Source organism: Eleutherodactylus coqui, chromosome 1, assembly GCF_035609145.1.
Source record: "Eleutherodactylus coqui strain aEleCoq1 chromosome 1, aEleCoq1.hap1, whole genome shotgun sequence".
Classification (NCBI taxonomy): domain Eukaryota; kingdom Metazoa; phylum Chordata; class Amphibia; order Anura; family Eleutherodactylidae; genus Eleutherodactylus; species Eleutherodactylus coqui.
The window spans coordinates 50,032,498-50,052,062 of record NC_089837.1 but is presented as its reverse complement, the minus strand read 5'-3'; the positions used below and the strand labels follow the sequence as shown (position 1 = coordinate 50,052,062).

General features: G+C 49.0%; 1 protein-coding gene and 1 long non-coding RNA gene across 2 annotated transcripts in view; both read right to left on the bottom strand.

Annotated features, from left to right (window-relative positions):
• Positions 1-19,565, bottom strand: part of LOC136620599 (cytochrome P450 2C14-like) — a 274,638-nt gene that overhangs the window by 95,741 nt on the left and 159,332 nt on the right. The window lies entirely within an intron of this gene.
• On the bottom strand, positions 15,926-18,075 carry LOC136609503 (uncharacterized). Its single transcript, XR_010790050.1, has 3 exons — positions 17,988-18,075; positions 16,706-16,853; positions 15,926-15,994 (listed from the first exon to the last, which is right to left on the bottom strand). It is a non-coding gene; the product is annotated as an uncharacterized lncRNA (long non-coding RNA).

Sequence of the window (19,565 nt, the reverse complement as noted above, 5' to 3'; positions counted from 1 at the left end):
CATTCTGTCAAGGTGTCTGCATGCCCCAGTCAGACCGCGGTTTTTTATAAATAGTCACAGGCAGGTACAACTCCGCAAGAGGAATTCCGTGTGCACCCACAGCATGGGTGGCTCCCTGGAACCCACCGGCTGTACATAAATGTATCCCATTGCATTGCCCATCACAGCTGAGGTAACGTCCGATTAAATGCAGGTGGGCTTCGGCCCACACTGCATGCCCCAACCTGACCGGGCTTTTTAATTCATAGACACAGGCAGGTACAACTCCCTATTGTGAACTCCGTGTGGACCGACAGCATGTGTGGGTGCCAGGAAGCCACCGGCGGCACATAAATATATCCCATTGCATTGCCCATCACAGCTGAGGTAATATCATGTTTAATGCAGGTGGGCTTCGGCCCACACTGCATGCCCCAGTCAGACTGGGGTTCTTTAGAAGTGGACACATGCAATTACAACTCCGTGTGGACCGACAGCATGGGTGGGTGCCAGGAAGCCACCGGCGGTACATAAATATATCCCACTAGCTTACCCGTCGCGCGTTGCTGCGAAGACAGACAGACATACATTCGTTTTTATATATCTAGATAACAACCAAACACAGCGCAGCTTTTTTAGGTTACCTCAGTGGTATAATATATAACAACCAATCACAGCGCAGCTTTCATGTTACGTCAGCAGTAAGAGAAATAACAACCAATCACAGCGCAACTTTTATTCTGCCTCAGCAATATAAAAAATAGCAATGAATCACAGCGCAGCATTCATGTTACCTCAGCGGTATAATATATAACAACCAATCACAGCACAGCTTTCATGTTACCTCAGTATAATATATAACAACCAATCACAGTGCAGCTTTCATGTTACCTCATCATTCTCAATATCCAGCAATTGTTTTGCGAAACGTTCGGCGGATGCATTATTTTGCAGTTGAACACGCCTCCCGTTGCTCGTAATGCCTTTTGCTTTTGTGCTTGAGATGGAAATCAAACGATCTGTGTCTGGGGGGGCATAACTGTCGACGACGCTCGCACGCGCGCCACCTATCGTAGGATAGATGTACTATGCCAGTAATCTTCCCAGGAGTGTACTCAACAACTTCCCATTAACTTTTCCTATTTATGACATAATCAATGATCGTGCCAAATTTCGAGTTTCTATTACATTGGGAAGCGAGAGAATTCGATTCCGTACGTAAAATTTGGACGCTAATTCTTTTGCGCATAGAATTGAATAATCGAGTTGGGACGATTAGCTTTTCCTATTTATGACATATTCAATGCTCGTGCCAAATTTCAAGTTTCTATGACATTGGGAAGCGAGAAAATGAGATTCCGTACGTAAAATTTGGACGCTAATTCTTTTGCGCATAGAATTGAATGAGTTGGGACCCATTAGCGTTTCCTAATTGTGATATATTCAATGCCCTTGCCAAATTTCAAGTTTCTATGTGAGAAAATTACATTCCGTACGCAAAAGTTGGACGCTAACTCTTTTGCGCATAGAATTGAATAATCGAGTTGGGACCCATTAGCTTTTCCTATTTATGACATAATCAATGCTCGTGCCAAATTTCACGTTTCTATGACACCGGAAAGTGAGAAAATTACATTCCGTACGTAAAATTTGGACGCTAATTCTTTGGCGCATATAATTGAATAATGGAGTTGGGACCCATTAGCTTTTCCTATTTATTTTTATTTTTTTTTATTAAATCAAGTTTTATTGAGATTTTTAGTAATTATCACATATAAAACAACAGTTGAATAAACTGAATGGATGCAAACAAGTAATGCAATGTAAATCAAAATGGTACAGCCGCAAAGATATATTATTTGAATAACCAGTGACGGGTCTCCCCTTGAGGAGCGTCTGAACGGCGTCAGCCGGACAAGTAAATAGGATCTATAAGATCTGGGACCATCTAGAATGAGCTGTACTCTAAACAATATTAACCGCACATGGAGACAAACACGATGTACAAGAAACATGAGGGAAGATAAGCGCTGCTTCGGGACGCTGGTGAAATCCCGGGTGGAGGCTGGAGGTATGTGAGAATGGGGGGGGGGGGGGGAAAGGTGGATAGGGGAGGAAAAGGAAAAGGAGGGGCCGGAGTGGGTAGGGGTTGGGGGGGGAGGGAGGTTGGGCCTGGGGGCCCATCCCTCCAGTCCGAGCTCAATGGGGTCACCCTATGGGTGATCGTATATCCCCAACAGGCGGAAATTGCCTTGCCTTTGTAGTCAGGGGCTCAGTAGGAATTCCCACTCACAAAGAGGGCCTGGGATGTCTCTTCTCCGAGAGTGACTTGATCCGCGAGGGGTCGCTTTGCAGAGAGGGGGGGGGGGGGGCGGAGAGGCACTCATCTTGAACAGCTGTATGAAAATTTTTACCAGAGATAAAGCTTACTAGGAGGCACTCAGGTTTGGGGGTTGCCTCAACTCTCTCCAAGGCCCCCATATGTGGAAGTATTCCTCCCTAGTGCCTCTGGACCAGCTGGAGAGCTCCTCTACATTGCAGATATCGTCTACTCTTGCCATCCATTGAGTCACTGATGGCGCGCATTTTTGGAGCCACAGGGTAGGTATTAGGGCTTTGGCAGCATCTATCAAGAAGGCCAAGAGTTTATTCTTCCTAGGATGAAACACGGGGGACGGCCTCCATAAGAAGATCGTCTCAGGAGACAGATAGAAGGCCGGAGCAATTTTCTTCATGACCTCCTCCACTTCCCTCCAAAAGGGTGCCAACACCGAACATTCCCACCATATATGGAGGTATGATCCCGAATCTCTGTCACATCTCCAGCACCTCCCGTGTGGTGCCAATTTGTACGCATAGAGCCATTGTGGCGTTTTATACCACCTAACGAGGAGTTTGTAATGGCTCTCTTGAGCCAGAACGCACTGAGAGAGGCCGAAGGAGGTGTTCAGGATTGAATGTATGTCACTTGAGGAAAGAGTGATGTCCAACTCCTTTTCCCAAGATAGTAGGAAAGAGGGTTTGGATGGGTATGTGTTTATAATAAACTGTTTTCGGACTGACGTTAATTTCCTCCGTTTTGGGTTGTGTTCCTTCAGCGTTTTTTCAAAGTGCGTCAGGGGCCTGGTGGAAGGGAATCTTTTGGAGAAATCCCCCAGAATTTTTTCGACTGAAGCCTGTTGCAGGAAGGAGAAGTTATGTTGTGGTAATAAGCTATTGAGTACTTCGGAAGGGTTTTTGTGCGCTAATACTTGGAGGTCTCCTATGTTGAACGAACCAAATCTTTTCCACGCTGACCTAGAGGCAGGATCGGGTGATATATTTAGGAGTTTCGGAACTAAACTAAGTGGGGCCAGTGGGGGTGGATCAGGGATCGAGTCTCCCTTCAGACCGGCCCAAGTTTCGCAAGGGCCCTTAATCAGGGGGTTGTAGCTTTTAGATCTGCATTTGATTTTTGAGGGAAACCAAAGATCCTCCATAAATGAGTCGTCTCCGGCGTTTTCCGCCAGCGAGGCAAAGAGCCGGTCTTTTATTGGAAGGACCAGGTCCATCCAATAGCCCACTAGAGAAGCCCGGTATAGATCCTGAATGTTTGGCAAATCGATGCCACCCTCCAACCTCCTTCTCGTCATCAAGCTATAGGCTAACCTCGGTCTCCTCTGCCTCCAGACGTACCCGGTAAACGCCCCGCGGAGGGCTCTAAAGAAGCTCACCGGGAGGTGGATAGGGAGCATCCTTATTTTATAGGTAATTATGGGTAAGATGTAGGTTTTTAGGATATTCTTTCTCCCAAACCAAGAAATCCGGGGGATATCATATAGTTTCAGGAGATTTTTTATCTGGTCTAATAGGGGCGGAAAGTTAGCAGCGTAAAGATTATGAAGGTCCCTAGTAATTTTGACTCCCAGAAAATCTAGCGAAGAGTTCGCCCATGTGAAGGGTGAGTTCCCTTCTAATTGTCTAGTCTGATTCCTCGGGGTAGACACGTTGAGGACCGTGGACTTCCCATAGTTAATCTTAAAGTTAGAGATTAAGCCGAAGCTGTTGAGCAGTTCAATCAACCTGGGAAGGCCCTTCTCGGGATTTGACACCAAGAAGACTATATCGTCTGCAAAGGCAGTAGTATTGAGGGTATGGTGTTCCCATGAGAGTCCTGTGATTACTGGGTCGTGTCTAACTAGCTGGAGGAGAGGTTCCAGGGCTAGGACAAATAACGTAGGAGACAGGGGGCATCCCTGGCGGGTCCCGTTCTTAATGTTAAAGGGGGCAGAGAGAATTTCATTGATTTTGATCCTAGCATATGGGGCTGCATACAGGGAGAAGATAGCAGAGACAAAGGCCGGAGGAAAATTAAAGTGGTCCAGGACCTCCTTCATGTAGGCCCAATCGACACGATCGAACGCCTTTTCGGCGTCTGTACCCACCAGAACTAATGGGATGTGGCGCTTTTGGGCTAGGCGTATCGCGTGGAGTAGCCTACGACAATTGTCCCTGCCCTCCCTCCCCCGCACGAATCCCGCCTGCTCCTCATTCACTAGAAGGGGAATAAGGCTCTCCATTCTTTTTGCAAGGAGTTTGGCCCATAATTTAGTATCAAAGTTAATAAGGGAGATTGGGCGATAATTGCCGCATATCTCCGGGTCCTTATCCTGTTTGTGAATTAAGGTTATGTGTGCTTCAACTGCTTGTTTGGGCAGGGTGGCTCCTTTTAACAATGCATTGAAGAGTTCAGTAAGTCTGGGAGTCAAAATAGAACTAAAGGCTTTATAGTATGGGAGATTTAGGCCGTCTGGGCCTGGACTCTTGTTCTGGGGGCTAGAGGCTAGGAGTTGTTCTACTTCTGGTTGCGTTATAGGGGTCAGTAGTGAGGCAACTTGAGTGTCATTTAGTTTCGGGAGATGCGCACTGCGCAGGGCGGCCTCGGTCAGCCTTTTTATATCTAAGCCCTCTGGGTGGGGGGTGTCTTGTTTGATGTTGTACAGGCGGGAATAGTAACTCTGGAAAGCGTTAGCTATTTCAGCTGAGGAGGTCGCCAGAGATCCTGTATGAGTCTTTATAGATTTAATGAAGCTTTTTGCGCGTGCTTTCTTTATTAAAGCGGTCATAAGTTTACTCCCTTTATTGCCATGGGCATATACAGCATGCTTGAAGTAAAGATGTTTTCTATTGAATCTTGACTCCAAGATTTGTTTAAGATCCCTCCTCAGAACTGTTAAGTTATCCATAATGATCTTAGTTTGGGACAATTTCGCCTGTAGTTCCAGTTCCGAGATTCTATTTAGTTTGTCGTCTATGGCTTTTTGTTGGAGTTTTTTGGTTTTGGAGCCTAAAGCAATCAAAAGACCTCTTGTGAAGGCCTTGTGGGCCTCCCAGATTACCGGGATTTCCGGCCCGTCTTCCCCGTTCAGGAGAAAGTACTCTTCGGTAAGTTTAGAGAGGCGCTCTCTTTCCTCAATTGGGTCTAATAGTGAGGCGTTGAGGCGCCATCTCCACTCCTTAGGTTTAGGGTGTGCTAGGCGCAAATCAAGGTGGGTCGGAGCGTGGTCAGAGATAGTGATTCTATCAATTTTAGCTTCTACTAAGTACGTCAGGAGGTCAGAGGAGACAAAGAGGTAATCCAGCCTTTGATATGATTTGTGGACTTGGGAATAGAAAGTATAATCCTTCGTAGAGGGGTTCAGGAGACGCCACGCGTCCACCAGATTAAGACTCTGGAGCACACACGATAGCCCCCTGAGTTTTAGCTGAGAGATATGTGAACGACCCGTTGAGGAGTCGATCAGTGGGTGAAGGGCTACATTCATGTCTCCACCTAGGATCAGGTGGCCTTCCATGAAGTGACTTAGGGTTGTCAGTTGCTTGATCAACCAAGGAATTTGATCCACGTTCGGGGCATAAAGATTTGCTATGGTCATTTTTGTATTATTGACTAACCCCTTTAGGAAGAGGACTCTGCCCTCTCCATCTCTATATTCGGAGGTGCAGGAGAAGCTAAGGGACTTGTGGAAGTAGGTTGACACCCCCTTGGAGGACGAAGATGGGTGGGCGCAATGGAAGCTCTGTTCAAAATGTCTGCCCGGAAGTGAGAGACACTTCGTTTTTTTAAAGTGCGTTTCCTGCAAAAGAAGAATTTTCGTGCCATACCTCTTGGCCAACAGAGAGATGTCATGCCTTTTCCTCGGGGAATTAAGGCCCTTCACATTGAAGGATGTGATTCGTAGGTCATCCATCATACGGTAGGCGGTTGAGCTTCACCGGGGAGAGAATCTCAGTCGGAACCTTCTGCTAGGATATAAGAGTAGAGTTACGATTAACCGATACTGGAGTACAGGCCCACAGTGATGTTTTGCGCCTTAATTTAGTTGTTCGGAGGAGGAAGGGGTGTGGAGTGGGAGGATGGAGATTGGAAAAAACACCAGGAGTGGAGGGTAAGGGAACTCGGGTACAGACGTGAGGGTAGGGGTACACAAACGAGTGCTCTAAAGGAGCCGGAGATAATAATAAACAAAAAGTTGGAGCGAATTTCCTGAGATCGATAAAGATCAGAAGGGCTCTCTCCAACAAAGTTTATGAGCGAGGGAAAGTAACCGCCGCACTGAGACAGTAAGCAGTAAGGCTTAACGTAGACCGACTCGGCGGATTACCCCTCGGGACCTACGAAGTGGGGTATGTAGGCATTACGAACAAAGAAGCGTGGGGACAGTTAAAGATAGGACAAATAGGTAGCTTATTACAGGTAACTGGAAATACTAAACGTATAACAGGCGACAAAACATCCAAAAAAGAGACGTTGTCGCGTAGAAGGCACAGATATTAGCTCTGTGAAGGACCATATGGGAATGATAGATAATCTATCCATCCACTCCTTTCAGCTGTATGCTCGCTGAATGACTAAGGTGGTACGATATGGTCAGATCACAGAGCTCCTTAAACTTAAGTGGACAATTGTCCATCAGGTGTGTATACTTGAAACCAGGTGAACGGAGTCCTGAATCAGGTGCAATCTCCTGTAGATTCCTCTCGAACCTTTTTCTTTTTCCCCCTTGGAGATTTCGTGCTCGCCACCGGTAGCCACTTATCCGGGGGGTCAAGACGAGGCAAACTAGGGAAGTCGGGAATCGGCATCCAACAAGGTAGATCTATCGGCTCCATTTCTAGGATCTGCCAGCAGCTCTGTAGTTCCTCCGGAGAGCGGATGTTCAACTTACGCCCTTTGTGTGTGATACTAATGCCGAATGGAAAGAGCCACGCGTATTTGAGGTTATTTGCCCTTAAAGCGTCCAGCAGGGGGCGTAGTAGGCGGCGTTTTGCGAGCGTGGATGGTGCCAAGTCCTGATAAAGTTGAACTGGGGAGTCTGCATAGGTAAGATCTTTGTGGTTTCTCGCTGCTCTCAGGATCGCTACTGCGTCTGGGAAGTTCAACAATTTACACACAATGTCTCTTGGAGGATCAGATGCTGAGGGCGGGGGCCTCAGGGCTCTATGGATGCGTTCTATAGAGATACCATCTGCTCTATCTGCACCCAGGAGCAGGGTGAAAATTTCTTTAGCGATTTTAGGAAGCACCTCCGCGGCCCAGGACTCTGGGAGGCCCTTTATGCGTATGTTGTTGCGTCTATTCCTATTTTCGATATCCTCCTGCATAATAAGGGCTTTGTTGAGGTGGGCATGATGCTCGATTAGCACTTTCTCCATATCGAGTGCATGAGCTGAGATGGAGGCAGAGGAGGACTCCAAGTCTTCCACCCTTCTGCCTAGGTGCTTCATTTCTTCCTTGATTTCCCCTAACTCCGTAAGGACTGGTTTCATAGTAGAGGTCATGAGGTCCCTCATAAAGGTCTTAGAGATGCTCTCGCCCTCCTCTCCCTCCGAATCCCCCTCATCCTCTCTGTCAGAGCTGACTGCTCTGCTGGGTTCTTGAGTGGGAGTCATCTTGGCAGAATCGTGCAGAGATCTGGTGCTGCGCTCCTTCAAGTAGCGCTGCATATCTACTTGCCCCTTGTTTGGACGGGGGGTGCCTTGGGGGTCACTGCTTCTCTCTTTAACTGTCTTCCCCATTTTGTTTATTTATTTATTTATATATTTTTTTTTTTAATCCGAGTTGTTGTTGGAGGTCCCGATAGGTGCCGCCGCAACAGTCCTTTCCTTTAACCCAACATTTCTCTGGTGGGAGGCTCCTCCCCTTGAATTGACTGGAAGAAACAGAGGTTGTTTCTGGGTAGGAGGATGTGTTCAGCTACTTGTTCATAAAGATAAGATTAGGGTGCTGCAGAGTGCACTTGTGAGAGTGTGTGGGAGCACCGGCACGAGTTAGGTCTCTGTGTAGTATTCGTGTGGTAAATCACTGCCGGAACGCTCCTCCAGAGCACTCATAAGCTCTCCTGATGCTGCAGCCCAAAGTTGTGGGGGGGAGGGGGAGGTGTATCCACGGTATGGGACGTTGCGCTAAATCCTCTGGCCCGCTATTCCCGGGTAAAGTACTTTGTCTCCTTACCCCCGGTCTAATGCTATATGTAATTTATGTTCTGGAGGAGGGGGGAGGAGGGAGTCTTCCACCTTGAAGGTGCCGGTGTGCTGCACTTCCGGTCCGGTACCGGTTATTATATATGCCGAGCTTCTAGACTCAATTTAGCTCGGGGGACAGCAGTGCTGAAGGAGGAGGGAGAGGGGGGGGGGAGCAGCCTCCCCAGTAGTGCCGGGCTGCTGAACCTCCAGGCCGGTTCTGGTTACTATGTGTACGATGCCCGCAGGCACCACACCTGGGGGATCGATGCTGGAGGAGAGAGGGGGGGGGGAGGGAGGTGGCCGCTGCGGTGCGGGATGTAGCGTGATGTTACTGCAGCCGGTCCAAACCCTCCGGGTGCTGCCCCGCGCTCCCCCTCCTGTTGAGTTGACCTCCCCGAGCCACAAGGCTTGTATGATCTGGAGAAGCTTTTTCGTGGGGGGCGCCGGGATGCCGCACTTCCGGTCCGCTCCTGTCTGAGAAGCGCGCGCTGTCTCACTGTCCGGAGCGCTCCGATGCCGGGCTGTTAAGTTAAAGTCCCACCCGGACTTCTCCTCCCCGTCTGACCTTGTTCAAGCGCTGTGATGTTGCGAGGGGCCGGCAAGGTCTTGTGGGCGAGGATGGTGGGAGCGCTCCACTTCCGGTCCGCGCTGATGCACAACTCCAGGGCCCGGCTTCACTGCTGAAGGTAGGCCCCGTACTGCAACTCGGCCGAATTGGTCCCGGGATGTCTCCTTATGAGCCTCAGCTTGCGAGGCAGCGTATGCTGATGTTGAGTGGGAAAAATGAGACCCAGAAGAGCCCGCAGGGGAGATAAATCGTCCTTCACTGCAGGAGCACTGAAGCCATGCAACCACTCGCTCGGCAAGCTAGGCTCCGCCCCCCCCAGCTTTTCCTATTTATGACATAACCAATGCTCCTGCCAAATTTCACGTTTCTATTACATTGGGAAGCGAGAGAATTTGATTCCGTACGTAAAATTTGGACGCCAATTCTTTTGCGCTAGAATTGAATAATCGAGTTTGGACCCATTACCTTTTCCTATTTATGACATAATCAATGCTCGTGCCAAATTTCACGTTTCTATGACATTGGGAAGCCAGAAAATTAGATTCCGTACGTAAAAATTTGGACGCTAATTCTTTGGCGCTTAGAATGGAATAATCGAGTTGGGACCCATTAGCTTTTCCTATTTATGACATAATCAATGCTCCTGCCAAATTTCATGTTTCTACGACATTGGGAAGTGAGAGAATTAGTGGCAGTGATGGAGATCGAACGATCTACGTGGGGGGGGGGGGCGCGTTGCTGCGAAGACAGACAGACATACATTCGTTTTTATATATCTAGATAACAACCAATCACAGCGCAGCTTTTTTAGGTTACCTCAGTGGTATAATATATAACAACCAATCACAGCGCAGCTTTCATGTTACCTCAGCAGTGATGACATCACAATGGCAGTGATGACATCACAATAGCAGGTGGCTTACTTATTCGCTCTACGTGGGGGGGGGGCGTAACTTTCGACGACGCTCGCGCGCGCGCCATTTATCGTAGGATAGTTGTACTATGCCTCTAATCTTCCCAGGAGTGTACTTAACAACTTCCCAAAGTTTCATGGCGATCGGATGAATGGTGTAGTAGCGCATAAAGGACAAACAGACACGCAGACAGACAGACATACATTCAATTTTATATATATAGATTGCATTGCCCATCACAGCTGAGGTAATGTCATGTTTAATGCAGGTGTATCGTCAGCTGTAATGCAGGTGGGCTAAAAATTAATTTGATTACACTGTAGGCGAGGGCCCCCAAAAATTGGTGTACCAACAGTACTAATGTACATGAGAAAAATTGCCCATGCCCAACCAAGAGGGCAGGTGAAACCCATTAATCGCTTTGGTTAATGTGGCTTAATTGGTAACTAGGCCTGGAGGCAGCCCAGTTAAAATAAAAATTGGTTCAGGTGAAAGTTTCAACGCTTTAATGAGCATTGAAACGTATAAAAATTGTTTAGAAAAATTATATGACTGAGCCTTGTGGGCCTAAGAAAAATTGCCCGTTCGGCGTGATTATGTGTGGTTTCAGGAGGAGGAGCAGGAGGAGGAGGAGGAATATTATACACAGATTGATGAAGCAAAAAGGTCCCCGTTTTTGATGGGGATAGAGAACGATGCTTCCATCCGCGGGTGCAGCCTACGTATTGCTTAGGTATCGCTGCTGTCCGCTGGTGGAGAAGAGAAGTCTGGGGAAATCCAGGCTTTGTTCATCTTGATGAGTGTAAGCCTGTCGGCACTGTCGGTTGACAGGCGGGTACGCTTATCTGTGATGATTCCCCCAGCCGCACTAAACACCCTCTCTGACAAGACGCTAGCCACAGGACAAGCAAGCACCTCCAGGGCATACAGCGCGAGTTCAGGCCACGTGTCCAGCTTCGACACCCAGTAGTTGTAGGGGGCAGAGGCATCACGGAGGACGGTCGTGCGATCGGCTACGTACTCCCTCACCATCCTTTTACAGTGCTCCCGCTGACTCAGCCTTGACTGGGGAGCGGTGACACAGTCTTGCTGGGGAGCCATAAAGCTGTCAAGGGCCTTAGAGAGTGTTGCCCTGCCTGTGCTGTACATGCTGCCTGATCTCCGCGCCTCCCCTGCTACCTGGCCCTTGGAACTGAGCCTTCGGCCACTAGTGCTGTCGGATGGGAATTTTACCATCAGTTTGTCCGCCAGGGTCCTGTGGTATAGCATCACTCTCGAACCCCTTTCCTTTTCGGGTATGAGAGTGGAAATGTTCTCCTTATACCGTGGGTCAAGCAGTGTGTACACCCAGTAATCTGTAGTGGCCAGAATGCGTGTAACGCGAGGGTCACGAGAAAGGCATCCTAACAGGAAGTCAGCCATGTGTGCCAGGGTACCTGTACGCAACACATGGCTGTCCTCACTAGGAAGATCACTTTCAGGATCCTCCTCCTCCTCCTCAGGCCATACAAGCTGAAAGGATGACAGGCAAGCAGCATGTGTACCCTCAGCAGTGGGCCAAGCTGTCTCTTCCCCCTCCTCCTCATCTTCCTCCTCCTCCTCCTCCTCACCGTGCTGAGATATAGACAGGAGGGTGCTCTGACTATCCAGCGACATACTGTCTTCCCCCGCCTCCATTTCCGAGCGCAAAGCATCTGCCTTTATGCTTTGCAGGGAACTTCTCAAGAGGCATAGCAGAGGAATGCTGACGCTAATGATTACAGCATCGCCGCTCACCACCTGGGTAGACTCCTCAAACTTTCCAAGGACCTGGCAGATGTCTGCCAACCAGGCCCACTCTTCTGAAAAGAATTGAGGAGGCTGACTCCCACTGCGCCGCCCATGTTGGAGTTGGTATTCCACTATAGCTCTACGCTGCTCATAGAGCCTGGCCAACATGTGGAGCGTAGAGTTCCACCGTGTGGGCACGTCACACAGCAGTCGGTGCACTGGCAGATTAAACCGATGTTGCAGGGTGCGCAGGGTGGCAGCGTCCGTGTGGGACTTGCGGAAACGTGCGCAGAGCCGGCGCACCTTTCCGAGCAGGTCTGACAAGCATGGGTAGCTTTTCAGAAAGCGCTGAACCACCAAATTAAAGATGTGGGCCAGGCATGGCACGTGCGTGAGGCTGCCGAGCTGCAGAGCCGCCAACAGGTTACGGCCGTTGTCACACACGACCATGCTCGGTTGGAGGCTCAGCGGCGCAAGCCAGCGGTCGGTCTGCTCTGTCAGACCCTGCAGCAGTTCGTGGGCCGTGTGTCTCTTATCTCCTAAGCTGAGTAGTTTCAGCACGGCCTGCTGACGCTTGCCCATCGCTGTGCTGCCACGCCGCGCGACACCGACTGCTGGCGACGTGCTGCTGCTGCTGACACATCTTGATTGCGAGACAGAGGTTGCGTTGGAGGAGGAGGAGGAGGGTGGTTTAGTGGAGGAAGCATACACCGCCGCAGATACCAGCATCGAGCTGGGGCCCGCAATTCTGGGGGTGGGTAGGACGTGAGCGGTCCCAGGCTCTGACTCGGTCCCAGCCTCCACTAAATTCACCCAATGTGCCGTCAGGGAGATATAGTGGCCCTGCCCGCCTGTGCTTGTCCACGTGTCTGTTGTTAAGTGGACCTTGGCAGTAACCGCGTTGGTGAGGGCGCGTACAATGTTGCGGGAGACGTGGTCGTGCAGGGCTGGGACGGCACATCGGGAAAAGTAGTGGCGACTGGGAACTGAGTAGCGCGGGGCCGCCGCCGCCATCATACTTTTGAAGGACTCCGTTTCCACAAACCTATACGGCAGCATCTCCAGGCTGATAAATTTGGCTATGCGCACGTTTAACGCTTGAGCGTGCGGGTGCGTGGCGGCGTACTTGCGCTTGCGCTCAAACACTTGCGCTAGCGACGGCTGGACGGTGCGCTGACAGACATTGCTGGATGGGGCCGAGGACAGCGGAGGTGAGGGTGTGGGTGCAGGCCAGGAGACGGTAGTGCCTGTGTCCTCAGAGCGGGGTTGGATCTCAGTGGCAGGTTGGGGCACAGGGGGAGAGGCAGCGGTGCAAACCGGAGGCGGTGAACGGCCTTCGTCCCACCTTGTGGGGTGCTTGGCCATTATATGTCTGCGCATGCTGGTGGTGGTGAGGCTGGTGGTGGTGGCTCCCCGGCTGATCTTGGCGTGACAAAGGTTGCACACCACTGTTCGTCGGTCGTCTGCACTCTCAGTGAAAAACTGCCAGACCTTTGAGCACCTCGGCCTCTGCAGGGTGGCATGGCGCGAGGGGGCGCTTTGGGAAACAGTTGGTGGATTATTCGGTCTGGCCCTGCGTCTACCCCTGGACACAGCACTGCCTCTTGCAACCTGCCCTGCTGCTGCCCTTGCCTCCCCCTCTGAAGACCTGTCCTCAGTAGGCGTAGCAAACCAGGTGGGGTCAGTCACCTCATTGTCCTGCTGCTCTTCCTCCGAATCCTCTGTGCGCTCCTCCCTCGGAATTACTGCCCTTACTACTACCTTACTGATAGACAACTGTGTCTCAACGTCATCGTCCTCCTCACCCACTGAAAAGTCTTGAGACAGTTGCCGGAAGTCCCCAGCCTCATCCCCCGGACCCCGGGAACTTTCCAATGGTTGGGCATCAGTCACGATAAACTCCTCTGGTGGGAGAGGAACCACTGCTGCCCAATCTGAGCAGGGGCCCGAGAACAGTTCCTGGGAGTCTGCCCGCTCCTCAGAATGTCTCATTGTAATGGAGTGAGGAGGCTGGGAGGAAGGAGGAGCAGCAGCCAGAGGATTCTGAGTTGCAGCAGTGGACCGCGCAGAACTGTGGGTGGACGATAGATTGCTGGAAGCACTTTCTGCCATCCACGACAGGACCTGCTCACACTGCTCATTTTCTAATAAAGGTCTACCACGTGGACCCATTAATTGTGCGATGAATGTGGGGACGCCAGAAACGTGCCTCTCTCCTAATCCCGCAGCAGTCGGCTGCGATACACCTGGATCAGGAGCTCGGCCTGTGCCCACACCCTGACTTGGGCCTCCGCGTCCTCGGCGGCGTCCACGTCCTCTAGGCCTACCCCTACCCCTCAGCATGCTGTATTACCAGTAATGCAGAAACAGAATGTTGTAATTAAATGTGCCGCTTATTGGCCTGTGGTTGGAGGCTGACTTCGCTTACGGAACGCCAGGAAATAATTTTGTGAAAGCCTGCTGTAACACTTAGCTGGCTGCATATGAATTTGGAGAACTACTACACCCAGCACAGACCCAGAACACTGAGGACACTCACAGGCAGCCCAAATAGATTTTTTTCCCCAAATTTTTTTGCAAAGGCCCACTGCCTATATTCAATCAATATGTCTTCTGTCCCTGCCTAAGCGCTTCTGGCCCTGGGGTATGTCACAGAACTGCAGAGTGTTGCACTGTGAACTGCAATACAGCGGTGATTTCACAGCCCAGACAGAGCCAGGAAATAATTTTGCGCAAGCCTGCTGTAACACTTAGCTGGCTGCGTATGAATTTGAAGAACTACTACACCCAGCACAGACCCAGAACACTGAGGACACTCACAGGCAGCCCAAATAGATTTTTTTCCCCAAATTTTTTTGCAAAGGCCCACTGCCTATATTCAATCAATATGTCTTCTGTCCCTGCCTAAGCGCTTCTGGCCCTGGAGTATTACTGCAGGGCGCAATGCTCTGCACGGCCGATATACCAAAAAAAAAAAAATGTGCAACACTGCAAAAAGCAGCCTCCACAGTACTGCACACGGTTAGATGTGGCCCTAAGAAGGACCGTTGGGGTTCTTGAAGCCTAAAATACTCCTAACACTCTCCCTATAGCAGCTCCAACAAGATAGCACTTTCACTCCTCTATGTCAGAACGCATCTGTGGCGAGCCGCTGGAGGGGCCGATTTTTATACTCGGGTGACACCTGATCTTGCCAGCCACTCACTGCAGGGGGGTGGTATAGGGCTTGAACGTCGCAGGGGGAAGTTGTAATGCCTTCCCTGTCTCTCTATTGGCCAGAAAAGCGCGCTAACGTCTCAGAGATGAAAGTGAAAGTAACCCGAACATCGCGTGGTACTCATTACGAGTAACAAGCATCTCGAACACGCTAATACTCGAACGAGTATCAAGCTCGGACGAGTACGTTCGCTCATCTCTAGTGGCTTCACATGAGCGTGTTTTTGTGCGTACATAGGTGCGTACATAAGTGCGCACCCATGTATGTGCAAAGACACGCGTGAATGCAAGTCCGTGCATTGTCTTCAATGGAGCCGCAGCGATAAAAATAAAAGAAAAACTATACTTACCTTTCTTCAGGTGCCGGGGCTCAGCCGCGTCCAGCCGGATATTCTCCTGAACTGCTCTCAGTAGTATTCAGCAGGTGGGGATTTAAAATCCCCACCTGCTGAATGGGATGCCTCTGATTGGCTGAGCACTGTGACCAATCAAAGGCAGCTCTCAGCTATTAAATGACAGCTGAGAGCTGCCTCTGATTGGTCCCAGCACTCAGCCAATCAGAGGCAGCACTCACCCATTCATGCGGCCCACACCTCCTGATGCTTGAGGTAGCCAAAGCTTCTCTATCCCTCCAGAGCTTTATTAAATTAATATAGTACACCTGATACGGCTTCCTTTTTCCCGGCTGGTGCACTCTATAGTTATGTTGCCTACCTTCTCAACGATTACGTAGGAACCCTGCCATCTAGTGAGGAATTTACTCTCTACAGTAGGACCAAGATGAGAACTTGGTCACCAGGACCAAAAGTTCTCACCCTGGCAGAACAATTGTACACCCTGCTTTGGGCCTCCTGTGCCCTCTACAAGAGTTCCCTGACAATGGGCATTACCGTATCAATGTGGTCCTGCATCTGAGCCACATCCTCTATGACACTCCTATAGGGAGTAGACTTGGTCTCCCAGGTTTCTCTGGCTATATCCAACAAACCTCTGGGGTGCCAACCATATAGCAACTCAAATGGCGAGAAGCCTGTGGTACTTCCTGTAAGGAGAACATGAGATAAGGTAACAGACGGTCCCAGTGCCAACCATTTTTCTCTACTACCGACTTTAGCATTTGCTTCAGGTTCTTATTGAACCTCTCCACCAACGCATCCATCTGAGGGTGGTATACCAAGGTTCATAAGTGATCAATTATAAAGAGTTGGCACAATTCTTTTACTGCTTTGGACATGAACAGGGTCCCTTGGTCCATGAGGATTTCCTTGGGAAGATCTATTCTGGAGAACATAAGGGACAACTCTGTGCAATGTTTTTGGCAGTAGGGCTTTTTAAAGGGATTGCCTCAGGGTACCGAGTGGCATAATCTAACATGACCAAAATGTATTCTAGCCAACTTGACAATGGGACCCACTAAATCCATTCCAATTCTCTCAAAGGGAACCTCTATAATCAGGCACTAAGGGACTGCGGAAGTGTGACACGGGAGCGGTAATATGGCAGGTGGGGCACGACTCACAGTGTCCTTGTATACCCCTGGCCAGAAGAACCTTTGAAGAATTCTATCCTGCGTTTTATCAGTTACTAAATGTCCTCCTAATGCATGATTATGTGCTAAATCTAGTACCTTGCGCCTGTACGGTTTTGGCACGATCAAGTGTCTTCCCGCTTATTTTTTTTTCTCTACACAACAAGTTATCATTCATGGAAAAATGGAGGAACTGTTGGTCAGAACCCGGTTCCTGTAACACACCATTTATCACTACGACACTTTCTTTGGCATTGATAAGAGTGGGGTCCCTTAACTGGGCTGTCCCAAAGTTTCTAGACGCATCCTCCAGATCGGACACATCCTGAACCGAGGCGTAGGCTTCCTCTTCAGCATCCTCTCCAGCCAGGACCTGTAAAGGAAAAGTTACATTCTCTGGTTCAACGTCCACATTTACCCCGCTATCCTGCGGAGGTGTAAGGTCAGCTGAGTCTGTGTCAGTCTCTTTAGAAGGGATTATCATTTTTCCCCACAAGTCCCAGAATACCGGTAAATTGCGCTCCAATATCACGCTGTGCATCAACCCTTTGACAACGCCTGCATCGTAGGTCACTGTTCCGACCTGAGTTTCAAAATTACACTGTGCCATAGGATACACCCTTGTATCACCATGTATACATACCACACTCATGTGCTTACCTGGTACGAAGCCTTCTGCTATCAGACTGGCATGCACCAAGGTGACCAGTCTACCCAAGTCCAGTAGAGCCTCCACAGTATGGTGGTTTACCCTTATGCAATACAGTTGTAGTTCAGTCTCTAGTCTCTGTGAGGCATTTCAAATAGAACTTGCAAGCAAGGACCGGTGCCAAGCACCGTCACACTCCATAGGCTCATTGGTCATAAGGCACTGAGCCAACACATGCCCGAGCCCCTGCCATCTCAAGCACCTCAAAGGCACTGGTTTCTTTAGCTTAGAAAGCTGGTTGGGGCGATCAGCGCCTTTTAACTCTAACAGTGCCCCTTCCGGTGGCCTGACTTCCTACCTGCCATGCCACAGCTCTCCTCCGGTGTCTAGTGGTCTTTTACCCCATTTAGGCCTGAAACTTGTAGCAGGGGTCTGGACGGAATGGATGTCCCGGAGGTCAGTCAGTCAACGTGTCATAGCATTCATGACTAAGATGACAAGATGTAATAGCTGCAGCTCATAAGTCCCTGCTCTGTCTCCTCAACGTTGCTGCAATCTGTGGCCCCTTTTTGGAGCTTCCAACTGCTCTCAGCTGTGTCTGATCTCTCCACCACCCACCTCCCTTATCCTGAGTGAAGCTGTGGTGGTGGAATCACAGCTCACTGGCCTGGGACTCAGGAGTAAGGGCATCACCTGGATTCTTAGGATAAAGGTAAATAGAGAAAACAAACTTTTCAAATCACTGTCCCCTTCTCCCTCATGGGGAACTATGACTTTCAGCCTGCCCAAACAACTGTAGAACATTGACTGACAGTTGTAGTTATTCCCACAGATTGCATTCAGCAAGGAACAGGTTACCTTCATAGAGAGATAATCCCATCTTGGTCACTTATAGTCACAATGGGAATGCTCCTATGTCCGATGCAGTCAGGAGTACGAAAACTTCCGAGCAAACTGTGTTGCCCTGTCTCCGTAACTACCACTCACTTCTCTTGCAGTTAAAATGGTTGTCAGTCAACGTGTCATAGCATTTAAGACTGAGATGACAAGATGTAATAACAGCAGCTCATAAATCCCTGCTCTGTCTCCTCAGCATTGCTCTCGGCTGTGTCTGATCTCTCCACTACCCACCTCCTTTATCCTGAGTAAAGGTGTGGCGGTGGAATCAAAGCTCACTGACCTGTGACTCAGGAGTAAAGGCATCACCAGGATTCTTAAGATAAAGGTAAATAAAGAATCGAACTTTGCAAATCACTGTAACCTTCTCCCTCATGGGGAACTATAACTTTTAGCCTGCCCAAACAACTGTAGAACATCAGGATCGGCTGGCAGTTGTAGTTATCCCCACAGATTGCACAGATCCCCACAATTATAGTCACAATGGGAATGCCCCCATGTCCGATGCAGTCAGGAGTATGAAAACGTCCGAGCAGGCTGTGTTGCCCTGTCTCTGAAACTCCCATTCACTTCTATTGGAGATAAAAGGGTTGTCCTATTCTAATTTTTTTTTTTTTTTTTTTTTAACCGGGGAAAAGGAAATGTGAGTACTGCTGCTTTTGTTATTTTAGGTGTTGTCCAGCTGTTTAAAAAAAAAAAATCACAACAACCCAAGCTGCAACATACAGCAGGAGGTGAGGAGATAGACTCAGGTCCCAGAGGTGGGACCCCCATCTATCAGACTTTTATGGCATATCCTATGTTCAGTCATAAAAGTGTGAGTTGAGAATATTCCTTTAAATAGGTTTTCCAGGCTCAGCTGATTGGTCGGGGTCCTAAGTGACAGACCACAGCCGATCAACTATTAATGACCTATCCTGATGATAGGTTATCAATAGTATTCCCATGGATAACCCCTTTAACTACTTCACTGCTGCTGCGGACTATGTTGACACTATATAAATAAAGATTATAATAATAATTATTATGCAATCATGTTTTTCTTGAGCACTTTTTAGAGGTTTTGTATTTAAGAGAAAAGGGTAAAACAAACAAAACACGTAGGTCCAATAATACTCTTGAGATAGGAGTTGATACTTTTTGTAAACTTTTATTACAAAAATATGAGATATACAGTTATTTTATATATATATATATATATATATATATATATATATATATATATATATATGTATTTAGAGAGACTTGTTGCTAATGACTTCCCACTTGACAACCTCATTACAAATGTCGTAGTTGATAGACAGACATAAATCTTAATCTATATGGGTCTAAAATTCTGCTCTGAATAATTTTTATAGTGGTCAGAGTTTCATTTTCAGGTGGATATGAATGATAGAGAATAGAGATGAGCGAGCACGCTCGGTAAGGTCAGTTACTCGAGCAACCCTCGCTCATCTCGAGTAACTGATTTCTCGTCCGAGCGTGCTCAGAGGGCCGGTGGGGGTACGCGGCTCAGACGAGAAGTTAGTTACTCGAGAT